The following is a 25,528-nucleotide window of genomic DNA, read 5'->3' on the forward strand; positions in this document are numbered from 1 at the left end:
CTCACGTATTAAGAATATCAGACATAATGGAGAAGTATACCAGCTTGTATAAAATGAAAACAGTTATTCCAATATGTAGGAAGATTAGGGTACAATTTACAACATTTACATTTCAAAAACTTGGAGAGCAGAAGAGACTAAGCATTAGCAGGCAAAGCACTGCTGCATAAAAATATACTGTAATTCACAACACATGAAATGCAGATGCTTTCTAGTGCAGCTGCAGGTTTTGCTGCAGCCTGGGAATGGGTGGAAGTAACAAGAAATTGCTAACCTACACCATGGATAACCAAGATCTCACAATTATAACCACTTCTAAATGATAGTGGGAAAAAAAATCTACATCATCCTGTGAAAGTGCCAAATATAAACACGTGAAAGTTCCAGCAAGTATAAAAACACCGTGCCAATGTCTATAAAATATATCAATCATGCTATTTACAAAGTCTTAACATAATTTTAAATATTTTTCTATGCTGTTAATAGCATGGAGTAAAAAGGAAGGCCAATGAAAAGACCTTTTGGTAGCAGAACCCAATACAGTAGTACAAATGTTAAATAGCTGGGGCATGTTTAAGATTATTGGACAAGGTCCAACACACATAAAAACAAAGTTTGTGACTATTAGTGAGAGTGTGGCCTTTTACCAAGGGCACTAAGAGAACCACAAGAAATCTTAAATTCTTAATGAGAAGGTAATGCATAACTAAAAATAATAATAATAATGAAATCTTTACATAGAAAGAGAGAAAAAAAGGGTCCCTGAATTAGGACAATCAATTCCTTGACATCATTTATATTTAAAAATTAAATATTACATACAGTTCAGAGTCTTACAGGAGACAAAACACAGTGAAAGTATTACAGATGCCTAGTCAGCAGAACTGTAAGCACTTGGTGATGGTACACAGGGCAAAGCAGCGTTCCTTTTATGATACAGATGACCAGAAAAGTCTTACAACTGCAGGTCCTTTGGTCCTAGGAAAACTGCCATTTGCTCACACTTGCCCAAAACATTCTGTGGTGCAAGTGACTTCAGGACGTGGCTGTGGAAATGACGGGCTGTATGGCACAGAGTACACTGTATCCTTACAGTAATGCCCTAAGGCCACAAATACTTAACTGTTTCATGTCTAATATTACAGCAGCATCCAGAGGCTTCAGTGAGCTGATTCTGTGCAAGAGTTCTAGTCCTTTGCCAGCATGTAAAAAACCAATAACAGAACACTTCTTGCCCTTTCCATTATTTATTTTAGTCCAGATTGCAGAGATATACTCCCGACTATTATTTTAGGGAATAGATTTTAATGTCAGAGGAAACGATAGGTTTCATTGTTAAGTAAAAAAAAACAGTTTGGCAATATACAGAACACTAGTTAACCAGAACTGCTATATTCAGAAGCAGGATGGCTGGAGATTGAGCACTGGGCAGCGAGGGCTTTGAGCAAGCTTGAAGCTAGGAGACCTGGCCTCTGTTGTGAAAGATGTACTGCTGTACGGAACAGGATGAGCAGAACTGTGAGCAGAATCAAAACACTCAAAAGGCCCAAAATTAGTAACAAAAAAATTAACTACAAAACCATTCCAGCAGTTAATTCTGGTAAATGGTGTTTGAATCAGCTGAACCCTGACGAAGCTCATTCTCTGTCGATGAAGAATGTGAAGCAGCAAACCAGCATCCTTTCAAAGCATGATGCTAGGCAAATATGCACAGATCATTTAACAGCTATATTCTCTCAAGACTTTACTCCAAAACCTGAAATGTGCCTTAAATTAGATTGCCAGTTGCTTGAGTCCATTAGAAATCCCTGTAGCTGATAATTAATCATTTCCATAGTAACATCTTATTTCTGACATCCAGCATTTTCCATATAAATTTTGCCTGGGACTTGCTGACTAGTGAATATCAGTTTGATCAATATTACTGATGGTAGGTTCCTTTTTCTCACTAAGGAAAATGTTCTCATAAATTCGGTCTCCCATATTAATACAGTCTTCTTCCTCTTGCCAACACCTTGAGCATAATGCACACTCCGGGAGTCAAAACTCGTTCCTTGTGCCTTCTTAGAAATAGAGACTTCTGAGAAGGTTTGCTCAAGGTTTTTACTATAAAACTAAAGTAAATAAAAAATTACATAAAGTTTTATAGTCATATTATTGATGCAGTATAAGCTACAGAATGCAATTTTAATACAATTTTGGTAATCCAAAGGATATGTGAGATCTGCAGCTGCCGCTTAGATGTCCATGATTATCCTCCCCAACAAGCAGAAATATTATTCACCTTATGCAGAGCACCTCATTTTCCACGACATTCTCAAAACCATTCTAGAAATCACTGGAAATGTCTAGCTTTCATGACTGGTAAGTTTAACATAGGGCTGATTTTAAAGTACAGTGACTTAGCAGTTCTGAGGTACTTTCAAAGGAGCTGCTTTTTCCAGTTTGATTCTATTTAAAATCACTAGTCACTTCTGTGAGGGTTTGCTTATATATTTTTAAGGCTGTTAATATAGTGCTAGCATTACCTAAGCAGTCCTGGACTGCTGGAATACAAGTATCAAATACTCATAATCAAGAATACTCATTATATGTACAGCCTTTATTATTTTATCGTAACAGCGTGCACATGTACCTACAACCTTTTTTCTCGGCGTACATGTTGAAAGTGTGACCTAATCAAAGCAGAAGAGTGGGAATGGGGATATCTCGGTGTCGTTTCTGATATTGTTGCTCCATTAGAAATGCCGTATACTATACAACCAAATCACAATTTACCCATATTGTTGACACTTCTAACTGCAGAAATCCTCATGGAGAATTTCTATTTCATTTTCATTATGTTGATTTTAAGATATACTTCAAATTACCCCTGTGTAAATGAGGTAAGATTCAAGCTATTTACTTTAAACAGTCACGGACAGGGAGAAGTATAATGTTTTCTTTGGTTACAATGAGCATAATTTGCATAGCTTGCTACCTATGGAGAACTTCACTCTTGGGATATATAGGCAACCTGATGTACGGAATTAAAAGTCTCTTCAATTTCTTCAGCAGTCTAAGATAACACTACTTTCAAGCAATAATTTTTTGTACTTCCAGTCATAAAAGCAGGTATATGAGATAATTAGAAGAACTTATTTTGCTCATTAGAAACCCACTGATTACTACAGTTTCTATTACTCAACAGTGTCGAATATGGCTATTTTGTGAAAGCAACGCTAACAACATATGGATTCCACACTTAGATTTATAGTAATTCTCTATCAAATAAGTACCAGATAAAAAAGCCAAATAATTTTGGATTAGACACTACAATCATCATGAATAATAAAAATGTGGGCAGGCCAAACAGGCTGTGCACTGCAGAGGATATATTCCCTTCCAAATGAAACAGGCTGAAATAGATCTTAATATAGAGTTTCTGCAATTATGTCTAGAGGTGCTACAGCTAAAACAACTTGGAACTTCATGGATGTGCTTTCCCTTTACAACATTAATACGGCTTTGAACCATCGTCTGACCACCACGGCATGCATCAAAATACCGCACGGCAGAAAATGCATAGCAAAGCAAAAGAAACAAAGTCTGATTCCAAAGCAAGAATAAAAGGTTTGCAGAAAACACAAATACTTAATCTGCACTCTTGTTAGCTACAGAAAGTAAGGTAAGTTGGAAATCAATACCCTCAATACAGAAAAACAAAACCAAAAAGGCTGAACAGGTTTTTAAGGTGTTAAGAGCATGTGTGTACATCAGCATGCATGGCCTGTACACACATCATATTGAAAACTGAGATATCTGACTTTCTAAGTCCATTCCAACCCTCCAGTTTCAGGTGCAGACATCAGAACTGTGTCACAGAGCAAAGGCTTCTCACGTGCTGTGTCCATCAGCTGGACAGAAACTGCTGGAAATCTTCAAAGGCTCAAACAAAGGCCAATGGCATGTGATACCCTGATATATCTAGATTTTGAAGTTCAGAAACACAGTATTTGTTTATAGACTCCACCTGGTTGAAATCTAATCCCTCACGCAGTCCTAGTATTTTTCTGCAAGGAAGACTGACAACTAGATTTGCAGGAGCCAGATAAGTCTCACTATCACTCTGGAAAACAGAGGAGCAGGGTTAAATTTTGTGCTGCCTTTAAAAATCTGGCATGGCTCACATTCTTCACCAGTATGATTAAAAGCTCAACCTATTTACCAGTCTTAAGGATGTACAAAACCCTGAAATAACTTTTAAGACACCGAACAGTCAGAGTGCATCTATATGCATCACACACGCACACACACAAGGTTGAAAAATCAAGGACACTTATGACAAGCTTAGGAAAGGACTGACGTGGCTAATCTTCCATTACACATTTTGCCCATTTACTAGAAAACAGATTTTTGGAAGAAAGGTTGAGCTTTCCAGTATGTTAGCATCTATCGGTTTTCCATTAGGTCTTACCACATTTAGACCAAAATAAACAGCGCTGAAGCGATGAGCACCTACCTAGTGACTGCTTTCTTTATTCCTTATTGTTCTATGCATTGCCCCATGCATTACTTACTGTACGCACTACTCTGTATGCAGATTTACTAACATTCTCATTGGTTTTTTAATGGCATACTTAACCATAACAAAACACAATTTATTCTTCAGAAAACTTTTCTGACAGATCAAGATGAAATGCATCCTCTGATTTATCCTGTTTTTTCTTAGTACTTAAAATTACCAAGAACTTAATGCTTCAAAGCAAGTTTTCCAAATTAAGTTAAAATATTAGAGACTCCTCAGCTTGTCTCCAAATGAAGCAACAGGAAGCAATGAACTCAGAAGTTCAAAGCCCACAAACTAAATCAGTGACCATCTGGGGAAAGCTTGATTAAGTGACTTTGTCTACCATCAATTATTATGCTGTGGTACAGACAAGAATACACTGCAGATCTTCAAACCATCAATTCCTGGGTGCAGCAGTAGTAAATAGAAACAAAGCATTTTACCAGGACATTTCCCGTCTGAAGGGTGATTATCAGAAATGTGAACTCCTTCACAACAGTCACAAACTATTCTTCCCATTCCTTGAAAACGCAATTTCTTTGTCAAGCTCTTTCCAGCCTAAACCTGGGTCTCAAATCTCGTTCACCCCAGTCTTGACTCCTGTCTCCATCTCCATTCCTTGAACACTGCTCCTAGAACCTATCTCTCTGTCTAGCAAGGCTATTCAATGCCTTTCAGACTCCTGTCATGCCTGTATTCACATCCAATACAAACACTCACAACTGGGTTTTGCCTAACTGTTCCCATTTCATTCCTTTCTGGCTCCATATCTGAATTCCTCCCTCTCCAATCCTGGTTTGTACTTACCACTTTGTCTATAGTTTTGGCTGTATCTGCTTCCAGTTCTCCTGAGTCCTATACTCAATCAGTTCCTGTTGTCTGCCCATATACTATGCATCAGATCTATCACCTCACACCAGTTTTTACTTCCATTCTCTTAGTCCAAAGGAATTCCAGTTCCTCCCATTTCAGTCCTACATGATGTTATGCTTTTCTGGCTGGTCACTCCCTTCTCATCCAGCTGACCTCCTGTTCCTGTAACGCCTAGTCCTGTGGATCCCTTCTTAATCTCTGCAGCATGGGCACTTGTCCAAGTTCTGCATTCAAACCCATCAGCTTCCACGTCCCCGTTACTTAGACCCATGGGAGCCATGGACAACCCACCCATGGAAGAAGTTCTCTGCTCTTACATCAGGTGCTTGTCCCATGGTCAGCCCAGAGAACAACTGTACATAGTTGCAATTGCACAAGTCTTTTTCAGCTCAAGCTGGAAAACTCTCTGGCAGAGCAGTCTTGATGGAAGTTAGTAATGTTTTAATAAATCTCTGATGAGCATATTATCATAGAATAGTTTGGGTTGGAAGGGACCTTTAAAGGTCATCTAGTCCAACCCCCCTGCAACGAGCAGGGACATCTGCAACTAGACCAGGTTGCTCAGAGCCCCATCCAACCTGACCTTGAATGTCTCCAGGGATGGAGCATTGACCACCTCTCAGAGTAACCCGTTACAATGTTTCGCCATGCTCATCATAAAAAATTTCTTCCTAATATCTAGTCTAAATGTACCCTCTTTTAGTTTAAAGCCATTGCCCCTTGCCCTATTGCAACAGGCCCTGCTAGAAAGTTTCTCCCCATCTTTCTTGTAAGTATTGAAAGGCCACAATAAGGTCTCCCCAGAGCCTTCTCTTCTCCAGGCTGAACAACCCAAACCCAGCCTGTCCTCATAGCAGAGGTGCTCAAGCCCTCTGATCATTTTCGTGGCCCTCCTCTGGATCCACTCTAACAGCTATAAAAAGTTTATTAAAAGTAAGATTTTTCCAAAGACTTGTAATTTCATTAAGTTCAGGTTGATTTTCATTAGTATATCAAAATGCATGCCCCTGACAGAAAGAAGGACTTCTCCATTCCATCATACTTTAAGAACATGAATTATGTCAACTCAAAGAAAAGTTCATTTTTTAAGACTGTCTTATTACACTTGTTCTGAGCTTTATTCGTGAAGATTGTGTTGGCAAAACATTGGTCAATGTTTGGGAAAGTTAAAGAAAACAGGGACTTATAAGTTAATTACCTGGAGTATTTCTAGGCTTAGTTAGTTTATATTTACTTCCATTCAATCTTAAAAGGTCCCCAGTGATAACTATTAATTTATAAAATAAATTACTATTTAAAGACAGTGATTTAATTAGAGAATCTCTATGGGACAATGATTTAATGCATTTCAGGATGGCAGATATAAGCAGCAGCTCGAATGAAAGATGCCTGCTTGAGGTTAAATTTGGTCTCGTATTTTATTATCTGACACAGCATTATTATCTGGTTGAAAACTTAGCCATTATTATGAACTCAAAGCTACACACTTCCAAGAGATGCTTAAATTGCACGGAATTCCTAAGTTTCAAATCTTGGCTGACAAAATGAAGTTTTGGAGAACTTCTGACAACAAGCAGTCAGGCACTTCAGAGCAATTCTGAGCAATTGTGCCTAAACAAATATTCAAGTTGATACTCTATGCAGACACACTTACAAGGGATAAAGCAGAACAGTTTTGAAAATAAGAATAAAAAAAAATTAAGAAGCTATCTGTAAGCCTGCAGACTTTTAAGTTTCACCTACTCACAAATGATTCAAAGGAAATCCAAACTAAAGGATATCAGAGTTCAATTTAAAGGAATCTATGAATGAAAAATTTTGATGGTCTTGTAGAAGAAACGCGCCTTTAGCAATGCATTTAAAAACAGCTGTGTAAAGTGTTCAGGCTCAAATATTTACTGTACCTAACAGCTGAACTGCAAAAAATTGTGCACGTCAGATTCATCTTCCTCATTTCACGCAACCCTTGCCTGCGGGTCATTACAACAGCCTCAGTTCCAACTTCAGAGTCCACATGCGCAACTCATCTTTCTCAAGCTCATACTGTGGGTGTCGATCCACAAAACATGGACTTTGATGTTCATAATTTAACAGAGACAAATGGACATCTGAAAGTGTGAAAATTCTGTAAAGTCAAGACTATGTGTAAGTATTTTGAAGATGAAAAGTGAATCTGAGAATGAAAGTAACACTGCAGGTCACTGGGTAGGGGATTTATACACGGCTAGCCAAGAGACAACTGTTTCAGACCCTTTTCTTTTGTCAAAGACAGATCTACATAAAGTAGATCTACATCAAGCCTAGTTTTACTGTGGCAAGGCTAAGTACTAGTAGCAGTCTAATCCAAGCAGCAGAGAGCTTAAAGCAGGCTTGCATATATAGCTTTTGCAACTGCCGTGTAGAGCCACTTAGTGTTAACTTGTGAGCAAGACAGAAAATGAATGAGAAGTGTTTGAATCAAAAGTGCTTTATTGATCTGAGATTGGGTATTAGCTACATTTAAAGAGAAATAAACAGAAGTAATACAGATAGAGGACCTCAACTTTCTGCTCCAGGTGAGCCCAGGCTGTTGACCTTGTTCATTTAAGTAATCTATCAGCACAGGTCTATCTGCGCAAAACTGGTTTTGGACATTTTGAACAAGCTCTTCAAACTCTCTTTTTTTTTTTAACTATTTATTTCTGTCTTTTATTTTCTCAGTTCATAAATGACCCCTATCCAACCTGAAGAAACAGGTGTCAAGGACAACCACCTTACAATTCCAGAACAGCCTTACCTGAAGAGCATGCGGCTATTTCTTAATAAGATTTTTAAAGAATGGTTCTCAAAATAAGCCAAGAAATGCCAGGGGAACATCCAATGTGTGTACAGTCTAATAAATTTTATCAGCTACACAATTTGATATTACACTTGTCAACTCATTCTCACAATTTCATTAAGTAGGTTGAAACATCCATCTTAGAGACATGGATTCTAAAGAAGAGGATTTAGTTACTGCTCAAAGATAAGCATTCACAAGCCTGATTTGCTTTAATGGTAGTTGAAAGTGCTTAGCGTCACTTGAGAATAGAAAATATAGTTTACATGACTAATGAGAATAATTATCTGTGTAAGACAAACTGTTGATATGCTGCATAGTAATTTTGTTTTTCTCTCCTTTCGTGAGTGTGAAATAGATACTTTACATGCCGTGTTCAGTGATGGGGATGGGAGCGTGAGAAAGGCAAAGTTGGAAAGAGCAGCAGTAGATATTCTGACTGACTTCTTGAAACTGCCCCTCGTATGTCCTGTGGGAATACCTCCAATGAAAACTCCCATGCGTGAAGCAAGCAAACAACCGCACCTCTGCTACAGCCAACAAGAAAGGAGCAGAAACTTAATTTCCTAACAATGCACATAGATACAAGTTAAATCGTTTAGAAAGCCAGTGCCCTCTAGTCCTAGTGTTAAAATATTATGATGAGAAAGTTTTGCATAAGGGAAGCAATACCAGCACAGAGCAATTACAAGAAAAAAAAAAAAATCACAATGTAAAAGTTTCTTATCAAACAACCAATTCCAGGCAGCAAATTTGGGACATCCACCCATTTTTGGCATTATTTACCCAAATCTGAATTGCTCAAATAGGTTGTTTTATTTTATAATAAAAAAGGTGTAAAAAGAGGTTGTCAGGGCAGAAATTATGAGCAACCAGAGAAGAAAAAATCTAGAGAGAAAGCAGAACATAGAACAAGTAAACAACATTAAAAAGAACAAGGAAAGACATTTACAGTGTTTTCCCTGAAGTTTTCTTTCCCATTATGAACTATTTTCCTCCCCAAAGCCTACAGCTTGCAATAAGCCCACTAATGCACATCCTTCTGTGATCTACTGATAAAAGAAAACATGTATCAGAGGTTAGAAATCATTTCTATCTAAAATGCCTTAGCTTTTAAAAACATCTTTTGTCCATTCAAGCCACCTACATTTCATTAAAAAGGTCTTTAAAATTATTATCCTAGTTTATATAGAAGCTCTAAGAGTACCTGTGGGGTTTTCTATTTTGTATGTCTTTATTTCTATCCAGTTATGGATGAAGTGACCTGGGAAGATCAGGTCAGCAGGAGAACATCAAAACTTAAATGTTGTTAAAATAATTTATTACTAAGATATTTACAAACGAAATCATGTGTAATTCAGTAGACATGTTAACAGAGGAAAAAATGCAAATAATGTAAATAATTCTTTCATTCTTTCAATTTTCATCCAATTTTTATTCAATGTATAATTTTGGAATGGAGGGGAACACAGGGAAAAATCACTGTTGGCAAAGTATGGCATTTCAGATATTCCTGGTAAAGATTCTAATGACTGAGATTTCTGACTACTCAGTAGGGAGTAATAAAATATCGAAACACAGTTATTCTTCTTCATCAGTTCCTTTACTGTATTTCCTAAACAAGTTATTTGGGTTTCCATGGTGTTGAAAAAAATAGAATTATACAAAGTAGTAAATCACTTAAATTCCCTGTTTTGCCATGTGCTTCTTGCCTGTCAGTATGCAAGTTACTTAGGTACATTTTCACCAGGTACATTACCCTGGGGTTTTCTGGTATAACAGACACTCCAAATTTCTCTCTTATTTATACAAAATCCACTCTCATGAACTTGATACTGTTTCAAATTTGTATCAAAGGTTCAAGAGAAAAACTCAGGCTCTACTTCCATTTGTACAGGTTAAAATAAGAACCTAAAATCTTTAGATATGTTGTTTTTCCTTACAATACCTCGGGAAAAAAGGGAAGCACGTGGGTTTTATCTGATTTGATGTCCAAATCGCAAAATAATTACATCTGTCTCATTCCACTGGTGAGCTGCTTCAAATTCCTTAAGAAAACAAGAGCAAGTAAAAACAGCAGAAGAACCCCTCCCCAGTCACTCATATGTAGGTTGAAATCTGCAACTGTTTAGAACGTATTTTACTATGTTTCCAGAACAACTGAACTTTGGAGGATAAAGTTAATTGTGCAACATGGCAAATGCTGTATGACGTAACATAAAAGCATGCTAGGCACTCAAATATTGGAAGAAAAAGTATTGTTAAACACATGTGCCAAGAAAAAGTGGGCAACATGCTTTAACAAATAAGCCTGTAGGCAGCAGCACAATAGAAAACTTTTCTGCTATTAAACATTTTGCGGGCTGTGTAGAACATGTCTCCTGCGGAAATTGTTTTAATGCAAGTTTGGACCACGCAGTTGTCAGAATTGTACAGTATCCCTCGCCCCCACTGCAGCCCGGAGAGCCTGCCTGCTGTCCCGCACAACAGTTTGCCCACGTTTTTCATTGATAGCTCTGTTTTTATTGGACCTCTAATGAAATTCAGTAATTTCCAGCAAATTTCTCCTACTGAAACTTGGGCACTGGCTCACATGCAGAAACTAAATTTGCTCTAAATCTTAAATCACATAACACAATTACGATTTATCAAATTAACAAATATGTATTTAAATGCTTAGTCTTTACCAATTACATTGAAAGATGCAAACCTGGAGTTTGTGCTCAGCATTTTATAACTGAAGATAGCTAAAACCTAGATTATACATCTCAGTCTTTATTACTTCCGGTAATTTTAAGAGTAGCTTCCGTAAAGTCTCCTGCTCTTTTAGTTATTACCGAACTGGACATTAGCTATTCAGACACCAGAACACAATGGATACTTACAGGTAACTCCAAAACTAAAGTTCAAGTGATCAGGATTATTCTACTACAGCCCACATACAGAATTACCTTCAGAAGCCTAAGCTTTCTTGCTTACTGTTTAACAGAAGCATAAAGTTAAAACCTACAGCTGTCCAGACTGTGTACAATTTTTCTGATCATGCTGCATGAAAAGAATATTAATATTCCACTGACTACAGTGGCTGTTATCCAGCATGGATTCAAGGATTTGGGGCTAGGGTATTTGCCAAATTGTACATACACACATAGGGTGCACAGGACACGAGTGGAATAAATGAGATGCTCCTAGTCGGGACAGTGACAGGAAGCTTCTCTATCTTATACCATAAGATTTAAAAAAACAAAAACAAAACAATTGCTAATAATGACTTTATGTTTTGCATGTAAATCAGAACAAAAACTGGCTTGAAAGCAGTTGCATGATTCTTTGGAGACCCACCTTAATAACACTGATTAGCCCAATACTAAAGCAGCAGCACCCCTCTAGGACTCAAGGAGTGGCACTAAGTGTAACAATTCTACTGCAGTGTGGGTTGGGAATAAAGGAAGATCTCGGTGTCCCACAAAACTGGCCTGGATTCTTCTTTCTGCATAAGGCAGAGGACGCTAATCAGCCAGGAGGCAACAAAAAAGCCATTTCAGGGTGTTTCTTTAGAGAAATGCTGAGGACGTGGGTACAAAACGGCTGCAGAAACAGCAACCTGTTATATTTTCATTAGCGCTGGGATGACTTTCTCTTACATACAGTGCATCAAGAGAATGCATTGACAATCCATATAAATTACAGGTGAGGAGTTAGCCAGGAAACCAAAGGACTAGTGGTTTAAAGATTGCTTTCTGGAGGATAGCCTAGTCACAGTAAATTTCTTCTTGCTGCTATCTGCGTTTTATGACAGCACTATGGCACAATCAAAAAAATCCAGAAAATCAGGAATTGCTAGTTCTTGAGAGGAACATGTTGTCTGAAAAAGTTCATGCAGGTTCCCCAGAACCAAACCAGCGCATAGCAACTGTACTTTCTGCTTTGGGTTTGCACGTGCATCACTGATTGTGCTTTATTCCACAATATTTCAGCCTTAAGATAAAAAGGCTTTTAGATTAACATTGCTGAGCAAGAACACCTGATTTCTTCCACAGATAAGAATATTATAAATAGGGACTTTCCACTCCTACATCTTCAGATAATGCCATAGCTAAGCAAAGTAATTGTGTTTTGGTCAAGAGAGCAAATTAATAGGCATACACAAAGAGAGAATTTAATTCTTTCTACAGAGGTTGCATCTCATATCTTCCTATGCCAAATTATGGGTTTCTCTACTGGAAATGGCACTCAATTGCTTGTGACAGCAAGCACAAGAAACGCCTGGCTTTCAAGATGGCATGCTAAATTGTTTTGCTTAACAGTCCATGTACGCAATCATTATGACACTGGTACAGCTTTTAGATCTAAATCATTTAAAACTAAAGGTTGTTTAATGTACCACTGGTTTAAAAACAGCAGCAACAAAAATCACCATCAACAAGAAAAAAAAAAGTCTCCTTAGGGTAGAAGGCAGAAAATGGGAAAAACAGGAAAATATGATTTACTGGCACCCCTGCAGTATCTGTCGCTTACATTGGTTATTATGGAATCATTGATGAATGAAAGACTGAAAAGATACAGCTGGAAGCTACCCATCAAATACCAGTTTAACGAAACCCCTGATTTTTTCTGGATGCCAAACGATTATCAGTATGTGGGAGGCCAAATACTCCAGAATAAAGCTGGTACAATGATGGCACAGCTCCAATTTATCTATCAAATATACTGACCTTATAAATGAGCCACCGCCTTTTGACCACAGTTCACTACAGCTGACGGATGTAAATTGCCTCCATCAGAAAACAGGTAACATAAAATGGGAGATTTTATGATGTTTCCGGAACACATCTACAATTTTCCAGGTTTCACCTCAATACTCTGAACTCTTAGGCAATGAATAGCACCAGACTCAGCTTCATTGATGATTCCTGATGTGTAGGACAGCAAAGACGAGGTAGAGGGAGGGAAAGGAAGAGGAGATTCCATACGCATGCAACTTTCTCAGTGTTTCCTAAGTGACCATGGTTTGAGAAAGCAGAGTAAGCAATAGCACAGAAAAGAAAAAATGTAGCAGTGGGTCAGATTATAAATAGTGAATTAGGATGTGATGCAGGAAACAACTGATTTCCTTTCTCCTGCCCTTGCAGAATCGTTCCTCCTACTCTGGTAGTTACTAGCAACCTAGAAATAAATTACATTAAAACTCTGTGTGTTTGAAACATTGCCAAGTGTAACATTTGGGGGAGTTACGCCGTCTGCTCAGTCTTCTGCCTTCTACCATCTTCACGATCAAAGGGCTCACATTTATTGAGATCCAGACGGCTCTGAGGCTTGCTTTTAAAGGAGGAGCTCAGCACTCCACATAAAATTCAAGGACTTGTTTACAGGCACAATTCTGGAACAAACAAATGATGGTGTCCCTCTACCTCCTTTGCTGCCTGACAAATGAAGTATTTGGGCCAGAGTAAAATGAACTTTATCTGAATGCTATTGACTTAAAAGAAACAAAGGATGAAAATACATCACCAAGAATGGAAATAGGTAACAGGAACCTAACATTTGAGGAACTAGAACAAAGTAAGTATCTACTTGACCTCTAAGACCCCAGTCAGATGTAGACCTTGCTTCTCCTGCCTTCTTCACTTTGTTTTTATTGCTATTTTTGACATGTCCTTAATGTGCTACTTTCAGAAGTGACTTCAAAAAATCTTTTGAATGATGGAACTCAAAGCTCAAATGCTTATCTCCAACTTTCTGTGTTTTTCAAAACTTGACTCTCTCCCTCTTGCAATGTAGTAACTAACAAGGTAGCCATTACACATCTCCTACCCCCAAACTCTGCATGCAGCAGAACTTTAAAACCATTGCATGCACTGACTGCAAAACTGCATCTCCATATCTGCTTTACAGGGCCTCAAAGATGGAGTAGCATACTAAAGTCTGTTTTGGATGTGTGGGAAGGAGGAAAAAAAAAAACAAAACAAACAAACCAAAAACAAAACACGGAGTGAAATGTTTAGCTTGCAGGCAGATCAAAGGCTTAATTTTACAGTGGTTTCTATCCCTTAGTTCTGGCCTACACTTAATCAAAGACTCACAGAATAGCTTCTAATACTCCAGGACTTGTACTAACTCTCAAAATACTGATTAATATTCCAGCCCTCTGGTGCACATCTACTGTAACTCCTACAATTGTTTCAAAACGCATGTAGCATTCTTCCTACTTCTCAGCTTCCTCCCTCACCCCCACTTACAAATGATGCGTATGCCACGGTAAACAAACCCAGCAGCTATGGAGAGAGAACTCATCTTTTTCGCACTGAGAAACCCGTTTGATTCAGGGAGATAAGGCTGCAGCCAGGTAATGATGTAAACAGCTATTTATCTCCTCAGACTCTTTATTTTGTCCACTAATAAAAATGTAAAACATATTTGTCTCTTACACTCATTAGATTTTCTGCCTAAAAAGCCACAGTACATTCCTCTCCTGCCTATGCCCCTCAAAAATACCATTCTCATCAGCTTAAAAGTGGGGTTTGTAAATTTGGTAGTGTAAAAGTGTGGAGAAACAAGTAGCTAAAATTCCTCTTTGACACTTCGACAACAAAGTGTTCCAAGTATTCCCATTTAACTATGTACCATCCCATTTCAAATACTGAAGCTCTTCTTCAATTTGAAAAAGTTATGACAGTAGATTTTTCTTCATTTTCTTGATGGAGCAGTGTACTTTTGATAACTGTGCAAAAGGTGGGGTTTTTTTTAATCAATTTGAATGCACAATATATTTCTACATTACCAAACCACTAAGAATTTAGAACCTGCTGGGAGGTCAATTTCACAGACTAAGAAAATTAAACAAAAGGTGCTTCTGTGAAAAACAAATGAAAATTTAATCTAATAGTGAATCGGGCCAGAAAATAAAGCAGCTTGTGATGTTGGAGAGAGCACCTCAAAATACTGGCTCTTCAGACTAATACTTTCAGAGAAATACTGTTTCAATCCTGTTGTCTACACTTTCAACAGTATGATTTATTCAAGATGAGGCAGCACAGTGGTAAAAGAATGTTCAGTGAACGGTGGTGCTATTTGATTCTTGTAAAGAAACAGCTAAATGTCTTAACTCCATCCCACAATTAGCCCAATTCTTCCATCCCACAGTAACTCCCACCTAGTGTGCCCCCTCCAACTCTCCCCTCCCCATCCCAATATCCCTTGATGTCTTCTACATCGCCCAACTACTGTTTTGGCAAAGAGCAGCAGAGGTCATGGCTGGTTCCACACTACACAGGCTGACTGGATAGCAGACTGAGCGGAGAAGAGCTACTGAAGCACTCCTTTGGGCCTCTCTTCTATCCACTTATTCACAAAACTAATTTTATCAAACTTTTAAGGAACTGAATTATTTTTAAGATTGTTTCCCTGTCAAGTGAAAAAAGAATTGATAGACTGGCAGCATGACTCCAATAGTCAAGTCTCCCGAGAAATCACACTAGCACCATACCTATAAGCCTTGAAGAGCAGCAATTCACTCTCCCCTCTTGCACCAATCACTGCCAGCAGTAGCTGAGAAGTGTTAGAAATATGTTTTGCCCTCTCTACTCAATTCAATTTAATGCACTTTTTATATCAGAGACACATCTTCATACTATATTAGTAGAATGAAATGCTAAGACAACATAGAGTTCATTTATACATCATCTTGAGTTGTTTCCCTGTATTCCGTTTCTCCGTTTCTCCTTATTTCCACCATTTTTAGTCCACAGCGTTCTAGATTTTGGCAGAGGAAAAACTTTACCAACAACTCCAAAGTAGACTAATCCAGTATTCTTTTACTTTTGGCAGAACTGAAAAACATATCAACTGTTTCAGCCTGAATGCAGAAATAAATCTACTCTTGCCGTTCCTTTTGTCTAGAATTAAATTTTAAGGCAAGTGTAAGGAGCACTTTACACCCTTGTTGGGTAATGACGAGCACTCCTGTGACAAAGAACTTCTTCCATTTCTCCCTTTCCACAGCTAAGAAACCAATTCTCACAACCAATGTGGAATAGACTTTTTCCTCACTGCTGCTGAAATACCTCTTCCAATTCCTCTCTTACTTTTCCGTGACACCCTCCAGAATAATTGATGCATACAGCATCAAGAGACAGTCAGTAATGACTGCTGGTGTTTTCACATTGTCCTCAACCATGTTTTAATTCATAGCTTCTAAGTTGCTCCCCCCTGCAGACATCTGTACCATACTCCTCTCAATCAGGGAAATCTAGGTATGAAAAAAATAATCCAGCTCTTAAGACAACAGATTTTGAAATAAGGTGCTAGAAAAAAATAAATAAGTGAGTTTGTGTGTGTTTAACCATACACATGATCATAAATCTCAGCTTTCAATCCCAATCAAAGCAAGAATGAATACTTCTACCGAGTAGCTGTAGCAGCACATAAAAGCTCTGCAGTTCTCCTCCCATTCCCCCCTCAGTATTTTGATTCAGAGTACACACATTGTGTGTGTGTTTTGATATGGAGGTAAGCCTTCCAGATTGAAGTCTCCAATGAAAACGGCTGTACTTATTCTTGGAGATTAATTTTCAGAATCAGGCCAGTATTAGTTAAACTACAGTTTAAGTAGCTAGTTGCTACTAGCTGCAAGGAAACATTCTTCAAAACTCTACATTTCACCTGCATGCTTTAACAGAAAGGTAAAGACCATTTTTAAGAACTGGATTTTTCAATAACAGCCCAGCTAAGAGAAACATTATTTTACATAACAGTTTTCATCTTTTCTCAGCTGGGGCTCTACTGCTCCATGATGTGACCTACTATTCTTAGAGCTCTTTAACAACCAGAAGTAGCAATTTTATAAAATATCTGGATTTTATTTTTTGAAGTAAAATTCCCTAGGTTTACTACAGTGACGTAGACGTTGGTGTGTTGTGTTTTTGATCTATAAAATTCAGATTCACTTTGAGTCCTACTGAACAGTATTTCTGCCCTCTACATTTAGCCTTAGCTGAAAAAAGATATGGAAGTTACTGACTTCCAAGATCTGCTGCTTAAGCGGAGGCTACTGAAAAAAAGCACATTGGAGAGCTACTGGTCAAAAAAAAAAGACTTCACTACCATGATGTTTTAAAACTCTACCTGTTGGCTAATGTTTGTCTACTTACTTGTACCTTTATTAAGAACTTCAGATGAAAAATTTCTAATTAACAGAAAAGTTGAAGGTGTCCATCAGCAGCTATTTGAAAAGAGCATACAGACCATAAAAGATATTTGGAATGGTCACAATAAACCTTGTGATTACTTTAGTAGTACCACTACACAAGATCATCATGAATTTAAACTAGGGAAACAAATCAGTTTTGGTGCCTGATGAAAGCAGCTCAACTATGAACTCATTCATTTTGATACATACCAATTCAAATAATTCTGATTTGACAACAGAATTATTAAAACTAAAAATGATCCTTATCTCGGTCATGCAAGTTTCATATGAATTCTTCAACGTTCTTTTTCTTTTCAGTGATACTTTACCCATAACTGATGGACTTGGTAATAGATGAATTTCAATTCAAGCTCTGAGTTTCCAAAAAAAAAAAAAAAAAAAAAAAGCAACCCAAACCATGAAAAATGCACTGTCCTTACATACCACAACATGTTGAAGTATTCTGAAACAAGAGTATTTCACCCCTAATACAGCTTTTTTTTTAAATGCCAAGGTTTTTTTATTATAAAGATATCACCTATACTTCCTAATTAGTTTGCGCCAGTTAATATTTCTTCCAGTAAGAACTTTACTTTCCCCTATGCTGACATTAAAATGCAACTAAAAACAAAAAGTAATTTATTATTTCATTAACAAGCTCTGAAAATATTTGCCACTACAGAAGCAGATTAATTATTTTCCTATGTATATGTGAGGCCATAGGTAAATACGAGCACTTTGCCCAAGACCTACAGTAACTAGACTGGATGCAAATTTTCTTTAAATGCTGTCTCAATCAGCTAGTTGTTGTCCACTTGTAGACTGTTTCCTTGCGGTGCACATTTGAATTCTTCAAAAGCAGGTATCAGCCCTGGCCACAAATTCATGAGCACTACTACGTTCTGCATCGGATTTTATACATACCACTTCTTCTGGTAACATCAAAAGTTTATAACTGATAGAATGAAATCTGCTTTGTGTTGTTTCAGGAAGGCTGAGAGAAAAAGGAAGCTGATGTTCTAGCCATTTCTCTTCTTTCTTCTGTAAGAGATTCCTAGAAGTGTTTCTCATCAGCCCTTCCAACCAACCAGCCAAATCATTATCAGAAATGCAGCAAAAAAAATCTAACTAGAGGTATAGGTCATAGTAAACAGTAACATGAGTTTCCTTTTAACTTCATACAGAAGTTTGTTAGACCAAAGAATTTATTATGAAGTTTCTAGATCTTAATGATGGCAGAAAAATTTTCCAAGTGTAAGTTTTGAGTATCAGCCTAACAACACAGGCTTTAATTAGGACACAATATAAGGAGAACACTACAGAGCACAGCATTTGGGTCAAACACAATTATCTTTGAATACACATGGGCTTATTTTCCCGTTAAACATAAGTACCAGAAGACATTCATTAAAGAAACAGACTTCTATTCTGTTTGTTTACACAAGTCATCTCAAATTGTGGGGCAGATTTCAGATAGCTTCCTTTCCCTCTTCCTCTCCAGCCACCACATTGTCTCTTTTTGGAAACTAGATTACAAACATTTTCTTTGTAACTCTCAAACTGAGTGAGAAAACCCAATGTCTAGTCTGTGTAGTTTACATTTTGCATTGAGTTTTCCCCAACACAACTGCCTGTTATTTCAGTATAGTCCTATGTTCCTATTTAGAGTTTACAGTTGCTTCAACAAGTAACAATTCCAAATGCAAGTTTCTAGTTGCAGGAAGGATACAAGCAGGGTTTATAGTTCTGCTGACTTTGTATTCACAATAAAGATTAAAACAATGTGTTTTTAAAATTTAATAGGTCTAGTGACAAACATCTGAATTTTAAATAGCCTAAACAGCAACAATATTACTGTGGGAAATTAAGGCTTGTAGCAAAGGTGTAGTGTTAACTTGAAAAACTATATTGCTACTACTAACATAAATAGGTGCTACAGTTTCAGTATGTCTTACATCCAGTTGTGCTTTTTTTTTTTTTTTCTTCCAGCAAACATCTGATCAAAGCAACGGGAATGTCTGCTGCAGAAAGCACTGGATGAAGCCACTTGCCAGTCTACAGCTGTTCTTCAAAAACTTAAAGCACTGATTATTCCGTTTTCAATTTCCCATCCTCTCAGATGTTTGCTTGCACAAAAGCCGAATCCATTACATACCTGCCAAACTTGTTCTTCTGTAGATGACACAAATAGATCCATTCATTTTGGGTAACAGTATCAAGTTTTTGGCTTGCAACAGCCAGGAACATTCTGTCTAAAAATCTCACAAATAACAGCAAGTCCTACCTAAATAAGACCAGTATCTTCTCTTGGTATTTTTATAACGAGGAATTCAAAAGTTACCTCAAGGGTATTAGATTAAAGTCTCTGGTATCTTATATTTCCTTCCCCCCTCCCCCCCCCCCCCCCTTTTTTTTTTTCCTTCCCCTTTCAAATAAAAAATAACAGGTCGGATGCAGAGTGAAGGTTACAAAAACCCCATTCTTCACAAAGAATAAGGGTGAAATTGGTAAAAAGTTTTATAAGTACAAAAGTTGTATTATTTTTATTACCCTGTTTCAAAAACAGAGCATCTTCAGTGTAACAAGCAATGCTTTAAAACATGAACTGAAGCAAAACATTCTCCTTACTTTATAAGGATGAGCAAAGTACAACTTACAACCTGCCTGATCTGTTAAAAAAAACAGGATTTATACTCAAGTATCTGGTAATTCAATTCAGAAAATGGGAGTCTTCAAGCGTTTCTGTCTAACAGAAGTCTAACACTCATTCAGGTACAGATTGAGAAACTATATACCATAGTATCTGAGGATGCAGTTGTTAAGTCATGATATAAAAAAAAAGGTATTATTGGTCAAGTACAGAGGTTATAGGCTTGCAATAGGAAATGGGTCAAATAAGCCTTATTTTCATAAAATGGGTACAGCACAGAGGAACACAATGCACTGACAACCTGACTTTGCTTTGCTGTGTTTGACATAAGTGCTGCTGTTCTCCACTCTAGTCCAGCAAATTACTTCTACATAACTTAACCCATAGAATTATATCTCCTGCCACTTTTTGGTACTGAAAAAAATGGTCATGGAAACAAAAGAACAACTACATTTAAAAGACAGGTTAGCAACTCATAAGCACGATTAGCAAGTCTACTTCTATTGCAGATAAGAGGTGCAACCTGTGTCTCATTTTAAACATCCCCTCATATTCTTTAACTTCTAATCTAATAAACCCTAAGGAGAGATACATCTTGCAGTGATTGCTTAAGTTTCCTGAGTAATCTTCAGGTAGATGATCCAAACTAACAAGCTTACTGAAGTTTGGCTGGTTTATGTTTGGGGGTTTTTTTGGTTGGTTCTTTCGTTTGTGGGGTGTGGGTTTTGGTGTTGGGTTGGGTTTTGTTTTTTGTTTTTTGGGTTTTTTTTTTTTTTGGGGGGGGGGGGGGGGGGGGGAGTTTGCTATTTTTCTTAAAAAAAAACCCAAACCCAAAAAAACAAACAAAAAATCCAAAACAAAAAACCCAGTGACTGTATTCACTAAAGGACTTGTACTGTGCAATTTGACATTAAAATCAATAGAGCATCTACACTACACAAAGCATCTCAAAATGTCACTTAAAGCTGACCTATGAACAAGGGCTCTGAACCGACACAAATCTCTAAGCACAGGGGCCTGTTTCTGAATTCTATTTTATTTCACACAGGGTAGGATGGGGAGAACTAGAATGAAGAGAATCTGTCCATTAGAGATCCTTAGCCTGTATTTCAATCCCGATTAAGAACTACATACATTTCTCTGACAAACAGTGAAAGTTACTTGAAACTGGCCCACAAAAGAAAGCAAATAATTCTGGCTAAGTGTCTTCTCCCTTTTTTATTATAAAGAGATCAACAGCCATGCTGCCCTCAGCCCAAGAATATTTCTGAAGCTGCAATCCCAAATAGAAAAAGAATGCAATGGTTCATAATGTCATGAGACCACACAATATGGTCTGTTTGGCACCACTGCTCACGACGAGTTTTCTGCTGCCTACCCTGTATCAGAAGCTCTTAAATACTCAAAACTCCAAATGAGTATGGATGAACCTTATTGCTTACTACCTGTTATTTCCCAGCTACCAGTTCTGTAATCATTGCACTGTTAGCAGGTACAGCACAACTGTTCTAATATGAGATTAACTTGCATTACTGTGGCTCTGCCACATTTAAGGAGTTGTAGATCACCAACAATGCTGCAAACTCCATCCTATAACAAAATGCAGTGAAGGATTCGTACTACAAATCAATCCTCCCCAACTTCAACCAAAGCTCAGCAAAATACTTTAGCTGCTCAGGTGCAAGGTTATGAAGAAATTAATCCCAGTTATTTTAAGTGGACTTGAAAAGTATGAAGCATGACTGAATATATTACCCTAAGTTCACCTGGCACACAAAGAAAGAAGCTCGTATAAAAAGGCACTGGGCACGTATAATGGGTCTAAAGAAAAAAAAAATAACAAACCAAAAAATAGCAAGGAAAGCACTACACCCTCGAGTGTAACATGAAGTCTATGGTGGAGGGAAACAGCAGACAATAGCATCAGTCCAATCTTGCACTGAGAAACAAAACCTAAACACAAAAGGCCTGTTGTACTGCTGCCATCGCTAAATTCGCTTAGCATTTTTGTCTACATTTGAAACCATTCATCTAGAACCGAACAAAAAAAAAAAAACCACCCCACCTTTGACTCCAGATTTACAGACTAGGATGACTAACTGCTTGCTGTTTACCCGTAAAATCCCATGACAAAATTTAATCCTTTAGGAAGGCAAGTCAAGCTATATTGAGCTATAAAGCTCAATCATGAAATAAAAGTGCACTGAACATATAATATTCTCTCAACGTGCTAAGAAACCACAAATAATTTTAACCAGATGTGCGTGTAAGTATACGAACATTTTTTATACAGCTATAGAAAATAAGAAATGTAAGATATCATCAATTAAAGTGTCTTAATTAAACGCAAGCTGTTAAACCCCGGCAGGCCTCCCAGAGTAGCGTTTCCTTCATAAAAATTCAGATTTAGTGACAAGAATGTACCCCAATTTAAAGTGGCAAGTTGACAGAAACACCATGTAAGAAACTGGGTCACCCAGTATACACCAAGTGTAGTGATGCCATGTTTTTAGGTAACATCAAAACGAAGGTGAGAGGAGGGAGGAAGCTGTCTTGTTTTTCTAGAAAAAGGTCATATGATCCCTTGCCCACGCTCATTATAATAATCTTATATGACTTATTAAAGCTATAGTAAGGCCAGGTTGGATGGGGCTCTGAGCAACTTCATCTAGTGGAAGGTGTCCCTGCCCATGGCAGGGGGGTTGGAACTAGGAAATCTTTAAGGTCCCTTCCAACCTAAACCATTCTATGATTCTATATGAAAGCCTTCACTTGAAATTTAGTAAGAGTATATTTACTCTGTAATCAACCTGAGCGTGGAAAAGGCAAAAGCAAAGCAATATAAAAAAACCCAACAGTAGATGAAGTAGTTTTCTTGTCCATGTCATCCCTGTATTTTTACAACCAAGTTAATTCTAGAATGTCTATCAGACAGTCTTTATCACAAGGAGATGAGTGCACCTGGATACTAATTTATGTATATTTCATTACCTATGTTCCTGCATAATGTAAAAGCTCTTTTTATCAGCCTTCAGTGAGATCAATAGATCAACAAACATTTCTGTCCAAAAAACTGGGGGCAACACACAACAAGGAAGCAGAGAGGGAAGAGTCAGCTGAAGTAGTAGAAAACAGGAGACTGTATCAGTCCTCACAGTTCTGAGAAAAAAGGGTTCCTACAAAAATCTTTCTGCAAAAAGTTACATTTTCTCTAACAGACAGAATCACATCTACCTATAAATCCTTTACAAGTTTCCAGATACAGCTGCAGTACACTGAACCTTAAATATTTATACTACTTTAAAAAAAGTGAAGGGGAAAATGCTCTTTTGGACAATCCTAGATTTGAGGGGAGTTCTAAAGGGGCACAAGAGCAATTATAAAATACATGTTACCTACATAAAATGTAAGATAATACATTAATAAAGTGAAAGTTCTTTATTGTGCTTGTGAAGGACAAGTTCTACATCCATCACTTCTCACTTCTGATGTTCATGTAAACCCAAGAACTATAGTGTAAAGTTAAAAAGTGAAACTCTGAAAAAGTCTTGTTTTCACAGCTCGTTCCTTTTGGCAACAGCAGCTTCAACGCAAGTGACACCCAAACTTCTGCATTTGGAATTTCAAATGACTAACCGAAAGGACTTGTGAGTTTTAGGAATAACCATGTGAAAGTTTGCTCTTCAAGAAAAAGGAATGACACTGGATAAATACTTATCCATCTCAGGCATGAACTCAGTAACGTTTGTGAGAACATAGATGAAAATAGCAGAGGTTTGGTAGGAGTAGTTACAGAATTCCTCCTCTTCAGTTTTCAAAAACAACAGACAATACAAGATTTTGATTCTTAAATTTATTTTTAGCAGGATGTGTGTACTAATGGATGGTGACATCATTAGAAGATAGGTCCATGTCCACCACCTGCAACAGAAGCTAGACAGATGTTAAAGAAAACAATTTAAGAGTTAAAGATGACACTACTTACCCAGAGCAGACTTATGAAAGTCACCTACTAAGCAATACAGTTAGCTTTTGATGCAGACATGAAAGCTCACAATATTAATCTGTTGTCAAAATCTCCTGTCAAGATTTAACGCATACATTACCTTGATTTTGATGGGAATCACGCATTACTGTTTAGAAATAACTATTAGAGAAAGTCTTATTTATAAAAAAGTACTCATGGAAAGATGGGGTTTTCAAAGTTACTTACCTGTAAATTTTCTTCAGAAGATAAAAGATCTCCAAATTTAGGTCTAAAGCTCCCATCTAAAGTTTAAAGTTCGCAAGAATTTGCTGGGAATTCAATTTCTAATCCTGTTAAACCAGGTCAACAGCAGGTAACATTTCTAGATCCCACTAAGAATACAACCACTTGTTTCTTACCATACCTGGGTATTTGAGAAAGCAATAGGGTAGGATCTCAGCAATATACTCACAGATGGGTGACACCAATCCAGAAAGAAATGAAGACTTGATATGTTACAACCCAGAGATCATGTTACACTCAAAAAAATGTCAATAGCCAGATGTCTAAAAGGAAACAAGCTCACCTAGAACAAATTAATTTCACCAGAAATTAAACTTGAGCAGCAAAACCTAGGGACAGGCACTGCAGGAAATACATTCTCAAAGAATTAGGCGACAGGCCTGTGCCCAGTGCCATTTCAAACAAGCAGCCAAGAAGCAAGGCTCAATCTGAAGTATGGTATTTCCCAAGACTGCAAAAACAGGGTCCTTACTTCAGAAAACAAATGCATCTGGCTACAGGTATTTGGTATTTACGCCAGAAGATAGCCATTTCTTAAAAATGAATAAAAAAATAAATTAAAAAAACAAAACAGAGAAGCTAAGTCACTTGGCCCCACACCCATCATGAAGACATCCTGATGTTACATTTCAGAAGTTCAGAATGATTATCAGCCTGCACTTCCCAAACCAAAAGGCACTACTGGTAGCGAACATAAAGTCACTTCACTCATCTTAACACAAGTTCAGAGGCATGATTTTAAGGTTCTTGTTCTTTACAACCTCTTGGCTCATAGCTCTTTATTAGGACCTTGGGTTTACACCATCTTGGCTGACAGTTCTTTATTAGCAATCTGCATTTTATTAGTAACCTGATCAGCCTAAAAACATTCTTACAGTATACCTCAACATCCTAGGACTTCATCTATTTAAAAACAGACTGCTACAGGTACTGAAGACTGGCTCCTGCTTTCTGAAGACAGACCTCTGAAACCAGTGTGAAACTGGAAGCATGCTATACTAAAATGAAATTCTTTAACAGTTTAAATAATTCAGCCAAGAAACTAGCAACTGCTTTCACTTACAGCTATGACTTCTTTGACCTAGTAATACTGGGAATTAAACTGTTTTGTATTTGTTGAAAACAACCAACAAGAGTGGAATCTATCTACAGCTGCACTCCATTCGTAATTTCTGATTAAT

At 37.5% G+C, this 25,528-nt stretch overlaps 1 protein-coding gene across 1 annotated transcript in view; it reads right to left on the bottom strand.

Moving 5' to 3' along the window:
• The window catches only part of RPRD1A (regulation of nuclear pre-mRNA domain containing 1A), a 39,285-nt gene that overhangs the window by 885 nt on the left and 12,872 nt on the right, over positions 1 to 25,528 (bottom strand). The gene's annotated exons all lie outside the window — the stretch shown is intronic.

This window comes from Charadrius vociferus, unplaced genomic scaffold, assembly GCF_000708025.1.
Source record: "Charadrius vociferus isolate BGI_N301 unplaced genomic scaffold, ASM70802v2 scaffold174, whole genome shotgun sequence".
NCBI lineage: Eukaryota > Metazoa > Chordata > Aves > Charadriiformes > Charadriidae > Charadrius > Charadrius vociferus.